Genomic DNA, 12,725 nt, shown 5'->3' with positions numbered 1-12,725 from the left:
ATTAATTTAGTAGTAAAAAATCTGGTTGAGAGAGAAATGATAAACCTATCATTTTTTGTCCTTCCTATGTTTTCTTTTTTCAGAATTGTTAAATCTTTTTTTCGCTTTCTGTATGTGAATTCTTGTTTACACTTCATTTATATTGACCAGTTGTTATTTTGCCACATTTGCTTTGTGTTTTCCTTTTTATATGTGATGGTGTGTATACATATATACACACATTATTATAATTGTTATCATTACTGTTGTTTAATCATTTGCTGTCATTACAGTTATAATGCCCTTTCCTCCTAATTAAGTGTATATTACTTAAGAATAAAAACATTCTCTTATATAACAATAGTAAAATAATCAAATTCAGAAAACTTAACATGAATATATCATATTATCTGTATTATATATAGATCTTATTCAAATTTTACCAGTTGCCCCAAAGATGTCTTATAGCTGTCATACCCACCCATCCCTAATCTGTGATCTTGTATCACATTTAGTTATCTCTAGTTCTTCAGTCTTTTGTGATACTACCATTTTTGAAGAGTATGGGTCAACTGTGCTATAAAATTTGGATTTTTCTGAGGTTTTTTTCAGGATTAGATTTAGGTTAAGCATTTTTGGCAGGAGGTATGTGATGTCACTTTGTCCCATTATTGCTGACATTAACTTTGGTTAAGGTGGTGTCCTCCTGGTTTCTCCACTGTAAAGTTTCCATTTTCTGTTTTGTAATTAGCAAATGACCCGTGGAGACGTACTTTGAGACTGTAAATATCTTGCTCACTGTCAAACTTTTACCTAGTGGTTTTAATATCCATTGATGATTCTTGCCTGAATCAATTATTATGATGGCTGTATGATGTTTATTTTCTAATTTTATCATTTCTTCTACATCTTATTAGTTGGCAATCTATGATACGGAAAATATTTTTATTTTTTATTTATTAGAGTTTTATATTATACAATGGATTAAAGTCTATTACAGTTATGCATTTTGCTGCTTCAGTTTGGCCAGGAGGAGCCCTTTCAAGCTGCCTTCTGTGTATTTTTATCAAGTTACTATTATTTTTGAGCTCTTTCTTGCTTTCTGACAAAATAAGATCTTCTAGAGTCAACTTGTGTTTTGCTTTCCCTGCTGTAGCATCAGCTATTTCTTCAAGAAGTCCTGGTTCCTTTTAGTGTGGACTGGTATATAGAAACCAAATCTGGGTGGTAGATGTACCCATTGTTATTGGGTTATCTTTTCTTCTGGGCCCTTTCAGAGGACAGAGCTAGGAAGTTTACTTATTTTAAATATGAATATACACATTTTGCAAATCATAAGGCTATACTGATATCTCTAATTACAATCCACACACGTTTTCTCTTGCCTTCTTCCATTCCATGTATCTCCCTTTAACTGCATTGAGAACCCTAATTCCTAACACCAGTGTATTTACTTATCTTGCTAGTTTTGTAACGCATAGAGAATAGTTTCAGAATTGTTATACCCATACCACTACAAACAACAAACCTGCCAAGTAGAGTTACAAATTTGTTTGCATTTCTTTTTGTGTTCAGACTGACTTTATATCTGTAAATAATTGTGTTAAAAAAGGTTCACAGTGACTGGATTCTATTTTTCTGGGTATAGTTATTCACTTAAAACAGTAAAGTTCACATTTTTTCCGTTTGTATTCAATTTTGTGTTTTCCCCATTATTTGTTCCTTTAATTTTATTTATGAATATATAAAACCCTTAAGATTCTAAAATCAAAATTTAAGCAAAGATGTGCTTGGAGTTTACCCTCTACCCTCTTTTCTTCCCTGTCACTTCTGCCCCATTCCTACCCATGCTCTTTTGGTAACCAGTAGTTTCTGGTTATCCTTCCTGTTTTTTTGTTTGTGTTTTGTTTTGTAAAAATGAGGTATATACATGCATTTTTAGTTCCCCATCTTAACATTAAGAATGCACACTATTTTTTTATTTTGCTTTTTTTCACTTAATGTATTGGGTTGGCCAAAATGTTTGTGCGGGTTTTTATATGACGTTACGGAAAAACCCAAACGAACTTTTTGGCCTGCCCAATATCTTGCCTGTCACTCTAAAGTTCATAAAGTTCTTTTGTTTTTAACAGCTGCATAGTATTCCATTGTGTGGTTATATCCTACTTTATTCATCCAGTCTCCTACATAATGACACTTAGGTTGTTTCCAGTATTTTACAATAACAAATAATGTCACATGAATAATCTGCAAATCTAGTAGCCTTATGCAAACCTATTTTCAAATTTTTGGAGATGGATCTTCAGAGTAAATTACTAAAGTGGGGGTTGATGCAATAATCAAAGAATAAAGGCATATGTATTTGATTAAATTCTGCCAGATTCCCACCAGATTCTCTCCAAGTAGGAGAGAACTATTTTGCATTCCCATCAGCAGTATATGAAGGTACCTGTTTCCCATAGCCTTACCATGTGTTTCTCAAGCTTTTGAAGTTTTATCGATCTGGGGGGGTTAAGAAATGGTATGTCACTATATTGTAATTATTGTGGCTTTATATAGCATGTTTTAATATTCGGTAGTGCCATTCCCATCTCATAGTTCTTTTTTTACAAGGTTTTCTTGGGTATTTGTTTATGTTTTTTTTTCCATATGAACTTTAGCATTAATTTGTTCTAGTTCAGAAAAAAGCTTTTTCTTTCTTTTTTTTTTTTAAATGGGGATTGCATTAAATCAAAAACAATTACCTTAGGAGAATGGACATGATGATATTGAGTTTACCTAGCCAAGAAAAATGAAAGTCTTCTATTCAATCTTTTTGTGTCATTCAAGAGTCTAAAGTTTTCCTTTTACAGGTTTTTGACATTTCTTAAATTTATTCTTATATTATCATTTTTCTTGCTATTGTAAATGTGGTTTTCTCTTCCATTATATCTTCTAATTAGTTATCATTTATATGAAAGTTACTGATTTTTTATATTGTAATCTGGCGCCTTAATTGTTTTGCCGCTTGTATTAGTTTTATCATTGATTAAAAAATGTTTTTAGACGTACTAGTATGTCATCTGCAAATGGGGATAGCTTTACTTCTTTTCTAAATTTTACGCCTTTAATCATTTTCTTTTGTCTGATTGTATTGGCCACTTTGAAATAGTTAGGGAGACGAGGGCATCTTTTCCTTGCCTTGATGCTGACCTTAGTTGGATGGTTCTATCATTTCCTCATTGAGTAGGACACTGCCTGCTGTGTGCTCTTGATGCAGTCTTAGCTCTGTATGTTCTATTAACATAGTATTTCTATATCTGTAATGAATAATACTGTTAGACTTAAAAGTCAGATTTAGTGATATCCTTCATATGTTTATCTACTAGTGTTTGACTAATTTTTCAAAATCTGTGATTATTATCAGTGTTCAAGAGAGGAACTAATACTGGTTATTAAAAATTTTAAATCTTATTTTGCAGCTTATGCTTGAATGTGAATATTTCTCATCTTCTAGGAATTTAATATATAAATAAAAATCAGCTAAAATGCTAAATGATAACTTTGGAGGAAAATTACCTTTGTCTATCTGTCCATTAAGAACTCTTCACTATTTCATTCTTTGCTGGCCATTGCATCACTGGTTATACAAAAACAAGGCAATAATTTTGTTTTTGTTTCTAATTCATTGCTTGATTTTTATGTTATTAAGACTAGGATAAACTACGATTTGATAGTTGTTTGATTTTTATCTTCTCAAGGTGAGAAGTAGTTGTCTTTATTTACAAGTCATCTTTATAGGTTATCTACCCTGTGGAGATGAAAAGCAAATTCATGCTTTAGTTACAACCAGAAATCTTAAATGTTTGGGTCTGTCCATTCAAATCCATTATCACTAAATCAAATGTGTTATGTTTTTACATTGTATATTTGATCCTCAGAATTAGATATAATTTGGATATTAAAGTCTTGCTAATTCTGAGAGTTACTTAGAACATTCCTCCTTCTTTATTCCCCTGTTTGTAAACTCTGGGGGTTAGTTTAAGTGGATGCGTGTGTACGTGTGCACACATGCAGCACTATTTATTAGCTTTAAGCAAATTGCTTGGTAATTTCTTGGTCAGTTTTTGGTCATACCAAATCTTATAGATATTTACCTTACACATTTAAGGCTTACACATTTAAGGAGCTAAGTTGCAGTAGACATTAAATATTATATGCAAATTTGATGTTTTATAGAGGCCTAGTAATATAGCTTATGGAGCCTGAAAACTTAGATTCCTAAAGATAGGAGCAAGAAGTATGTACTTAGCAACAGTTGGATATGACTACTGAACCTATCAATTCATAGCATCATCATTCTTAGCTAGGAGGGCTTTTAAGAAGGTGGTCTAGCCCCAGGCTTTTTGGTAGGCTAGAAATAAGGATATTTTTTCTGGTGGGCCTGCATAAGGATAATTGAATTGTCTTAGGTCACTATTACTGAATGATAGGAGGGGGAATGTAGAAGCCAATTCAGAGCTTCCTTTATTACTCTAGCTACTCTATTGTGATTTAAAAGGAATAAATGTAGAAATTGTTGCGATTTCTTTGCTACTACAAAACATGACCTTTACTTTTACTTTAAGATGACTTTACTGACTTATACCATCTCTGAGGCATAGGTATTAAATTGTTGGCCAGTAGCGGTGATAAATAAGCACATGATTTATCATTTGTATCCAACGTCTTATCTCTTTCCCTTTCCTGTCCAAAGGATTATGTTTTATAAGAGAGGCGAGTATTATTGGAGAACCCACAGCAAAATATAACAATCACTGGGAAAAGTCACTTTTTCTTCAGATATTCCATATTTTTAAATGTTTTTCTTGGAAAAAGTTAAATTTGCATATTTGATAAAGCTGGCCCCTATTTTTTTTTTTTTAAATAACAGGAATACTAATTTAAAGTTTTCAATCTGATACATTATTTTTTAGATGGAGACCTCTACTGGAAGTATGAAGCAATAGATGGATTCTATTATACATTGTAAAATATCTAGACAAAGGAATGGTAGGGAGATTTATTTTTAAAATAGTCAGTGTAAAGTATCCTAGAGATCTTTAAAAGAATCTTTCTATGATACTTTAGATAATAATGTACTTTTGGTTTATGACGTCATCTTAAGTTTTTAAATAGCAGAACTTTGTCTTTTCTTAGCTGTTTATTAAATTTGCCATGTGCCAAGCACTGTACCAAATGATTATAATAACTCATTTCTTCTTCATACCTCCCAATCACATAGGTACTGTTACTATTATCCTGATGTTAAAGAAGAGAAAACAGGACAAAGGAGTTTAAGAATGTTGTCCAAGCTCACACAGTCAGTAATTTTAGGAGCTAGTATTCGAACCTGGGCTATCTAGCTCTAAAAAAAGCGTGCTGTATTGTTTTCCCCGAACTCCACGTGGTTTCATCTTTATTAAAAAAGTGTGTGAAGAGAAGCACCTGAAGGGAATATTAGTAAAATATGAAAATAGTTGGGGTAGTTGTGGGATTGTGGCTTTTTATTTAAAAATCTTTTAATAAATCTTTTTACAAAAGACTTGTTTGCTGCAGTACAGTTTATATAGTGTAGCTCATTTTTACAGATATTCATCTCACTGGATTTTTACAGCTTTACAAAATAGGTATCATCCTATCTTATAGATGAGGAAAAAAGCCTTTAAGTATCATTGCTAATAAGTAATGGGGTCAGAATTAGAGTTTAGTTTTGTGAATTATAATTTGCTGCTCTTATTTTACCACCAAAGTCTTGGGGGCCAAGTACTTTCTAAAAAAAAAAAAAATTTATTTACCTCTTAAAGCTCCTAATTCAACATTGATACATTGTAGTTGTACTGAATCAGATCCCCTGCCATGGGGAGGTTCTTATGAACTCTGGTGGGTATGGTGGGCCTTTCAGCAAATGGGGAATCTAATTTGGGAAATTCTGAATGAATTGAAAAATTCTAAACAGAATTAGTAGTATAGTATCCCATTGATGTGGCCCTAAGCTTAACCTTTTCTGGTGCGGTTCTATGAAACAAGCACCAAAAGTCAGTTCTAGTAGAATGTATATTAGCATTGTGATAAATGTGGCATTTTGTGCAATTTTATGTAGCACTTAAAAAATTTTTTTTAGGTGAACTAGACACCCATCTCTTTTTATAAGCTAAAACAGAAGAGAATCTTGTGTAAGGTAAGAGTTGATCCAGAGTAATACTGGTTTTGTTCAAACTAGCATGTAAAGATCCAAGGATTTTGCAAACAACTATTGTTTTTGAAGAACTGGATACTGGAAATGATGTGATAACTCAGTGGAGGCATTTTGGGCGTCAGGAATGTTCATTATCATCATAATAATAGCTAACATATATTGAACATTCACTGTTTTCCAGGCATTTTGCTCAACCTGCGTTATTCTAATCCTCAAAACCATCCTGCAAGATTGATATCAACATCATCATTTTATAGATAAGGAAACTAAGATTTAGAGAAGTTAAGTTAACTTGCACAAGGTCACACAACTACAAAGTGGTGGAGCTGGAATTTGATCCAGGTCTTCTGGCCACCAGAGACCAAACGTTTAACCATATGCAGCCTACTGCCCTTTATTCATTCAGTGAATAATGGCTGATCATTTATCATTTCTCAGACACTGTTCTATGCACTGGACATACATCAGTAATGAAAACAGAAAAAACTTTCCCTGTTGGAGCTAGGGAAAGGAGACATAGTAAACAAATAAGTAAAACCAGGTATATTAGAAAACAAGTAAAACCAGGTATATTAGATAATAGTAAGTGCAAGAAAAAAAAAAGCAGATAAAGGAGATAGTTTTTGGATGAGGAGAGTGTTACATCTTTAGATACAGCGGACTGGAAAGTCTAAGAGGATGGCATTTGAATAAAGACCCAAGGAAGATGAAGGAGCAAACCAGGTGGATATCTGGGATGAGTCTACAAACAACAGTGGGGCATGCTTGGTGTGTTCAAGAAACAGCAAGGAGGCCATTCTGGCTAGAGTTAGTGAGTAAAGAAGAGAGGAGTTGGAGATGATTAGATCAGAGAGATAATAGAAAGCTGGTGGCAGATCTTGTAGGGCCTGTGTAAAGTCCTGGCCTTTTACTGAAGCCATTGGAGGATTTTGAGCAGTAAAATGCCATTATCTGGATCTCTCTGGGTGCTTTGTTATATATAGATGAAGGGTGAGGGTTAAGGGCAGAAGCAGGGAGACATGTTAGAAGGCTAATAATTGGTGAAAAATGATGATTTGTACCAACGAGATTCATAGCTGTTGAGGTGGTGTAAGTAGCCATATTTTGGATATTTGAAGTTTCAAATCTAAAACTTTTCAGGCTTTAATTAGCAGATACCTGCTCAGACATTTACTGGGAACCTATCAGGTGTCAAGTTTCATACTTTTCCAATTATAAACTTTATTTTCCTTAATTATCATAGTATAGTAACACATGCTCATTATGTAAAATCTAGAAAATAGATGGGGAGAATAGTGAGTACTATTAATATAATTTTCTCTTAGTTTTCTCTTAGTCTTTTGTCATAAGGATTGAACCTAAAAATCTATCTACAGTAAACTGACTCTCTTTTCTTAGTAAAATGTTAGCTCCATTAGAGCAGGAGCCATGCTCTTTATTTCTCTGTCTTGGGTACCTAACACAGTGTCTGCTTTATAAGTAAGTGCTCAGTACTGCTTCTTTTGTTTGAATTAACTGTGCTAATCAGTTGGGTGCCATATCCTTGCACATTCTTTGAGGAGATACTATGGTTTTTTTTCATTTGTTTTGAGGTTTGGTGAATGGACAGTCAGTAAGTGTTGGTAGACTTAATGTACTCTGAACTCCAGCCATACTTTTCTATTTATAGTTCTCTAAACATGCCAAGTTTTTCTCCTTTCTTTGCCTTTGTATGTGCTGTTTTCTCTGCCTGGAACTCCTTTCCCTACTTCTGTGCCTGACATACTCCTACCCATCTTTGAAATTTAACATAAATGTCACCTTCTCTGAAAAGCCTTTTCTTATCTTTTCAGACGGCTTTAAGTGATCCTTCTTTATGGTCCCACTTTCCCGCCATTTATACCTCTATTACAAACACTGCTGTAATGACTTTTTCATGTCTGTCTTTAGAGCACTGTGAACCCAAGGAGTAGAGACTTAGTTTTATGTATATTTGTGGCCCCATCATCATAATACAATGCTTATTAGTGCGTAAGGGTTACTGTGTGGCTAATGGAATCAATGAATGAGTGCTGGAAGGGGTCATCGGAAGTCAGAAAAGAAGGAAATCAGTTTGGTTTGAGGGTAGAGAGGAGCTTATTTTAGAGGCCTCGAGCTTTGCATAAAAAGGCTAGTCGGATTCAGATAGAAAAAAAAAGGGGGACGGGAAGATGGAGGACTTTTTGGATATGAGGAAAGTGGGAAATGAAGGTATACACAGGTGTGTTTTAGTTTTGTGAATGAACCTTGCTGCATCAGAGGGTTTGTGCATGTGATTGATGGAAGGTGAGATGGAGACCAAAGATTGGTACCAGATCATGGAAGATTTTCAAATCAGGGCAAGGTGTTTGACCTTTATTATTCTATGTATAGTGAGGATATGAGATTTCTGTTGTTTGTTGTCATTGTTTTAGCAGAACAAATTCTTGATGAAAATGATGTTTGGGGAACATTAATCTTACATTGGTGTAGATGTGAGTTAGGGGAAAGTAGTGGCAGGAATGGCAAACACACCTGCCTAATTTGATCAGAAAATGGGATATTGTTTTTATCGAGTATTCAGACAAAATATTATCTGAATTATTCTATTTTTTTCATTTTAAAAATTGAAGTATAATTGACATTAACTGTATATTAGTTTTGGGTGTACAATGTAAATGATTCGATATTTGTATGTATTATAAAATGATCACCACAATAAGTCCAGTTAACATCTGTCACCATACATCGTTGATTTTTAAATTTTATTTAAATTTTCTTTATTTTTTTATTGAAGTATAGTTGATTTACAATGTTGTGTTAGTTTCAGGTGTACAACAAAGTGATTCAGTTATATCTATAGCTCCATCTATCTGTCCTTTTTCAGACTCTTTTCCATTATAGGTTATTACAAGATATTGAATATAGTTCCCTGTGCTATGCAGTAGGTCCTTGTTGTTTATCTGTTTTATATATAGTAGGGTGTATCTGTTAATCCCAAACTCCTAATTTATCTCTCTCATATATAGTTGACTTTTTTTCCCTTACGATTAGAACTTTCAAGATCTACTCTCCTAGCTTCTTTCAAATATGCAATACAGTATTATTAACTATAGTAACTATGCTGTACATTACATCCCTATGACTTACTCATTTTATAACTGGAAATTTGTACCTTTTGACCCCCCTTCACCTATTCCCCACCACACCCCCACCCCGAGGCAACCACCAATCTTTTGTCTGTATCAATGAGCTTGGTTTTTTTTTTTTCTTTTTTGTTTGATTCCACATATAAGTGAGATCATATGGTATTTATCTTTTTCTGTCTGACTTATTTCACTAAGCATAGTGCCCTGGAGGTCTATCCATGTTGTCACACATGGCAAGATTTTATTCTTTTTTCTGGCTGAATAATATTCCATTATATATATATATATATATATATATATATATATATATATATATATATATATAAAACGGAATGTATATAATGGAATATATATATATATATATATATAATGGATATGGATATATATATAATGGGTATATAATGGATATATATCTCACATTTCTTTCATCCATTCATTCATCCATTGATGGACATTTAGGTTGTTTCTGTGTCTTGGCTACTGTAAATAATACTGCAGTGAACATGAGGGTGCATATATCTTTTTGAATTAGTGTTTTCGTTTTCCTCAGAAAATTCTTACTTTACCTAAAAAATAGCAGACAGGAAAGTCATATTCAGAATTGTTTCAGAATCTTGTAAGTAATATCTTTAAGGTTATTGTAATAAATACCAGTTTTTTTCAGACTGTCAGTTTATAGAAGAGCAGGTTAATAGAGAATTCCAATTGTTTTCAAAGTTGATAAACCAATTTTTGCTGCACTTTATTTTTTTAAAAATTTTTATTGGCGTATAGTTGCTTTACAATGTTGTGTTAGTTTCTGCTGTACAGCAGAGTGAATCAGCTGTACATATACATGTATCCCTTCTTTTTTGGATTTCCTTCCCATTTAGGTCACCTCAGAGCACTGAGTAGAGTTCCCTGTGCTATACAGTAGGTTCTCATTAGTCATCTGTTTTATACATAGTATCAATAGTGTGTATGTGTCAATCCCAATCTTCCAGTTCATCCCACCCACTCCCCCCTCTCCCCCTTCGGTATCCATACATTTCTTCTCTGTTCTCTACATCTATGTCTCTATTTCTGCTTTGTAAATAGAATTGTCTATACCAATTTTTTCAGATTCCACATATATGCGTTAATATACGATATTTGTTCTTCTCTTTCTGACTGACTTCACTCTGTATGATAGTCTTTAGGTCTATCCATGTCTCTACAAATGACCCAATTTCATTCCTTTTTATGGCTGAGTAATATTTCATTGTATAAATGTACCACATTTTCTTTATCCATTCCTCTTTTGATGGACACTTAGGTTGTTTCCATGTCCTGGCTATTGTAAATAGTGCTGCAATGAACATTGGGGTGCATGTGTCTTTTTGAATTATGGTTTTCTCTGGGTATATGCCCAGTAGTGGGATTGCTGGGTCACATGGTAGTTCTATTTTTAGTTTTTTAAGGAACCTCATACTGTTCTCCATAGTGGCTGTGTCAATTTACATTCCCACCAACAGTGCAACGGGGTTCCCTTTTCTCCACACCCTCTCCAGCATTTATTGTTTGTAGATTTTGTGATGATTGCCATTCTGACCGGTGTGAAGTGATATCTCATTGTAGCTTTGATTTGCATTTCTCTAATAATTAGTGATGTTGAGCATCTTTTCATGTGTTTGTTGGCCACCTGTATGTCTTCTATGGAGAAATGTTTATTTAGGTCTTCCGCCCATTTTTTGATTGGGTTGTTTGTTTTTTTAATATTGAGCTGCATGAGCTGTTTGTATATTTTGGAGATTAATCCTTTGTCAGTTGCTTTGTTTGCAAATATTTTCTCCCATTCTGAGGGTTGTCTTTTCGTCTTACAGTTTCCTTTGCTGTGCAAAAGCTTTTAAGTTTCAGTAGGTCCCACTTGTTTATTTTTGTCTTTATTCTCATTACTCTAGGAGGTGGGTCAAAAAAGATCTTGCGATTTATGTTAAAGAGTGTTCTGCCTATGTTTTCCTCTAAGAGTTTTATGGTGTCTTGCCTTACATTTAGGTCTTTAATCCATTTTGAGTTTATTTTTGTGTATGGTGTTAGGGAGTATACTAATTTCATTCTTTTACATGTAGCTGTCCAGTTTTCCCAGCACCACTTATTGACGAGGCCGTCTTTGCTGCATTGTAAATTCTGGCCTCCTTTGTCATAGATTAGGTGACCATTGGTGCATGGGTTTAATCTCTGGGCTTTCTATGCTGTTCCATTCTGTTTTTGTGCCAGTACCATACTGTCTTGATTACTGTAGCTTTGTAGTGTAGTCTGAAGTCAGGGAGCCTGATTCCTCCAGCTCCGTTTTTCTTTCTCAAGATTGCTTTGGCTATTTGGGGTCTTTTGTGTTTCCATACAAATTGTGAAATTTTTTCTTCTAGTTCTGTGAAAAATGCCGTTGGTAATTTGATAGGGATTGCATTGAAACTGTAGATTGCTTTGGGTAGTATCGTCATTTTCACAATATTGATTCTTCCAGTCCAAGAACATGGTATATCTCTCCATCTGTTTATGTTGTCTTTGATTTCTTTTATCAGTATCTTACAGTTTTCTGCATACAGGTCTTTTTCCTCCTTAGGTAAGTTTATTCTTAGCTATTTTATTCTTTTTTTTTGCAAGGGTAAATGGGATTGTTTCCTTAATTTCTCTTTCTGATCTTTTGTTGTTAGTGTATAGGAATGCAAGAGAGTATTAATTTTGTATCCTGTGACTTTACTAAATTCATTGATTAGCTCTAGTAGTTTTCTGGTGGCCTCTTTAGGATTTTCTATGTATAGTATCTCTACACTTTATTTTTTTGAGTGTAGGGCCACCATCATTAGTTTACAGTCATGTGGAATTTTGGATTTTACGTAGATTATTAATTCAGTTTATCTTCTATCTCTATGCTGGAAGGAACTTTTTCCAACTTCATTTCTAAGTTCACTTTTTTTTTTTTTTTCTTAACAAGCTCTGGAACTCAGCACTTCTGTTTATTAGCTCCAGTAACTTAGCAATCTTTATTCCTTTCTGTTTTTCCAAAATCATGTGAAATAGGGTCTAGTGGGAATAAGTATATACACTTATGATGAAAACAGGCTGAACTGAAGACAGGTGTACATCCATTTAGAGTCCTTTAGAGTATGTTTTCTAATATTGGGTATTCCTGGGCACACATTTGTGTGACTAGTATGTGTGGATTATTTTGGAAAGGAGTGTTTGGGAGTAAGGAAAATGGTCTAGTGGAATATGCTTAGGGTCATATCTTAATAAAAATCTTCTCCTTAAAGGGCTTTGCTGTTACTTGAAATCTTATTTTGACGCTAAACTGATTTGATTTGGTTTGGACATTTCTATATTTTCTCCTTTTGTGAGTGATTTTTAAATAGTGATCACAAAAG

At 33.7% G+C, this 12,725-nt stretch overlaps 1 protein-coding gene across 8 annotated transcripts in view; it reads left to right on the top strand.

Annotated features, from left to right (window-relative positions):
* Positions 1-12,725, top strand: part of ARID2 (AT-rich interaction domain 2) — a 180,487-nt gene that overhangs the window by 10,114 nt on the left and 157,648 nt on the right. The gene's annotated exons all lie outside the window — the stretch shown is intronic.

Source organism: Balaenoptera physalus, assembly GCF_965194825.1.
Source record: "Balaenoptera physalus genome assembly, chromosome: 13".
Classification (NCBI taxonomy): Eukaryota; Metazoa; Chordata; class Mammalia; order Artiodactyla; family Balaenopteridae; genus Balaenoptera; species Balaenoptera physalus.
Note: the sequence above shows the minus strand (reverse complement) of the source record. Positions and strands in the feature narration are given on the sequence as shown.